General features: G+C 37.4%; 1 non-coding gene across 1 annotated transcript; it reads right to left on the bottom strand.

The window, feature by feature from the left end:
• Nucleotides 1–209: 209 nt before the first annotated feature.
• LOC116122688 lies at nucleotides 210–316 on the bottom strand. The gene has a single exon (XR_004126942.1). It is a non-coding gene; the product is annotated as a small nucleolar RNA R71 (small nucleolar RNA).
• Nucleotides 317–2,830: the final 2,514 nt, after the last annotated feature.

Genomic DNA, 2,830 nt, shown 5'->3' with positions numbered 1-2,830 from the left:
ATTCATACATTACAAAATTCTTAGAGATCTGCGATACCTTCAAATCAAATGGAGTGTCAGATGATGCCATCAGATTAAGATTATTTCCTTTCTCATTAAGGGATAAAGCAAAGGGATGGTTAATGGAACTACCAACAGGAACAATCACAACTTGGAATGAATTGGCACTAAAGTTTCTGACTAAATACTTCCCTCCAACGAAATCTGCAAATATGAGAAATGATATCACATCATTTCTACAGGAAGAGACTGAATCGCTTTATGAAGCTTGGGAAAGATACAAGGAACTACTAAGGAAGTGTCCACACCATAGGTTGCCAGTTTGGATGCAAGGCCAAACGTTCTATAATGGGTTAATGATAAATGTGCAAATGATGATAGATGCAGCAAGTGGAGGAGCATTGCAAAACAAGACACCTAAAGAAGCTTATGAGTTACTTGAAGTCCTGGCAAGTAACAACTATCAGAGACCCAATGAGAGAATGCAGTCGAAGAAGTCTATGGGTACTCATGAAGTTGATGCTTACATGGCTATTTCAGCCCAACTTACAGCACTTCAGAAGCAATTAGGAGGTATGCAAGTGAATTCTATTCAAACACCTCAATTGACATTTGATTTTTGTGCAGGTAACCATACGAGTAATGAATGTCAAGTAGGGAACACATTTGTTTCAGCTTCATCATCATTAGAGCAAATCAACTATTTGGTTGGGAATCAGAGACAACAAAACAATCCTTTCTCTAACACGTACAATCCTAGTTAGAGAAATCATCCAAACTTGTCTTGGGGCAACAATCAGAATCAGCAAAATAACTAATGGAATCAAAGAACAATGCCAAACAATCAAGTGGGGGTAAATAATCAACCAGGGGATCAAAGATTGTCAAAATTGGAGGATATGTTCAGGAAATTCGTGCAAGAGACCATAGGTTTCATGAGTGAGATGAGGGAAAATTTCATAAACCAAGAGGCGTCCATGCGAAACTTGGAGGTACACGTGGGGCAAATGGCCAAAAAGCTGAATGAGCGACCTTAAGGTTCCTTACCAAGCATCACAGTGACAAATCCGTGTGAACAAGTGAATGCAATAACTTTAAGAAATGGAATGGTCTTGGAAGAGGTTGAGAAAAAAGAGAAGGATGAGAACCCACCGAGTAAAGTGAAGGAAGAATCCGATGAAGAAATCATGGTTGAAGAAAAGCCAACAAGTCCTAAGGAAAAAGAACCAAAGAGGGAAGAGAGGCCAAGGCAAAAGAAAGAAAAATTGCCATTTCCTAAGATACCAACAGAGTTGGCACATCATACCCATTCTATACCTTTTCCTCAGAGGCTCAGAAAGCAAAATCAGGATAAGCAGTTCACGAAATTCCTTGATGTATTTAAAAAATTGTATATTAACATTTCTTTTGCAGATGTTGAGCTGCGCAAAATTCCTCAAGGAAATTCTATCAAACAAAAGGAAGTTGGAAGAGGAGAAAATAGTGATGCTTATAAAGGAATGCAATGTTGATAATCCGTGGATTATACCCTTTTTATTAGACTTTTTAGTCGGATTTCAGGTACTTTCTAGTTTATTTTGACCTAAATTGTTGCTTAATTCTTTACATTTCATGTTTTAGGTTAAAATGGACATTTTGAGGTAATAAAGACAGAATTGGAAATTCTTGACTCAGAAGTAAGCGGATCTCAGAAGATTGGGAGAGTTCTGAAGCAGGGTAAAGCACTATGAAGCTTGTTCCCAAGGGAGAGCACCGAAGATCGAAGAATCAAGCGAAGATTTAAGCAAAGGGGCAATTCTGTAAATTTAGAATTTGTCAGGAAGCTTCGCCATGGCGAAGGTTGTTCTTCGCCGCAGCGAAGTGCGCCAGTCACGCACCAAGTCTGCTTCTTTCTTCGCCTCGGCAAGATTTCTTCTTCGCTGTGGTGACAGTTGTAATTTCCAGTTTTGTAAAACGCACAGTTTTACTTTTGCGTGTTTTTTTGAGGAATTTGGGGCGAGGTATAAATGAAAACACTTAGCCTTTTTGGAAAAAGCTTCGAATAAAGTTAGAGTAGCTTTCTACATTTCCTTAGTTTCATTTTTGAGGAATTTTTGAGATTTAACAAGGGTAAAGATTCGATTTCAAACCAGGGGATTCGTCATTTGGGGAGATTTCTTATCTTATCTTTTATTTTCATTATGTTGAACTTTAGTATTTTCGTTTCTTTCATTTGTATTGTTGATTTAGCCTTGAACTAACCCATTTTGGGTTAGGGTTTTGATTATAGTTCGGATTTTTATGGGTTAAGTTATTGATTATTTTGTTTTCATATGATTTTGCTTTGATTGTGTGTTTACTTTGCATTTATTGGTTTTATGTGATGAACATGATGAGATTGAAGAAAAAGAACCAGGATAAGCAATTTTCAAAGTTTATTGAAATATTTAAAAAATTGCATATTAACTTTCCTTTTGCAGATGCATTGCAGCAGATACCGAGCTACGCGAAGTTCCTTAAGGGAATCCTATCGAACAAAAGGAAGTTAGAAGGCTTAGCGACCAATCCTCGTGGGAACGATACTCACTCATCATTATATTACTTGTGCGACTAGTATACTTGCTACATATTGTATGTTGTAGGAAACACGTATCAAGTTTTTAGTGCCATTATCGGGGAGAACACTAATAGATATGCAGGAAGGGAAGTTACTGTTGAGAGTTCAAGATGAAACAATAACTTTCATTGTCTTTGAGGCGATGAAGTTTCCATCCGAAATGGATTCGTGTTTTAGTGTTGATGTGGTGGATAAATTGGTTGTGGAATCCATTGAAGAAAACACCCCACAATT

Source organism: Pistacia vera, unplaced genomic scaffold, assembly GCF_008641045.1.
Source record: "Pistacia vera cultivar Batoury unplaced genomic scaffold, PisVer_v2 Contig1023, whole genome shotgun sequence".
NCBI lineage: Eukaryota > Viridiplantae > Streptophyta > Magnoliopsida > Sapindales > Anacardiaceae > Pistacia > Pistacia vera.
The sequence above is the reverse complement of the archived record's forward strand: the minus strand, read 5'-3'. Positions and strand labels throughout refer to the sequence as shown.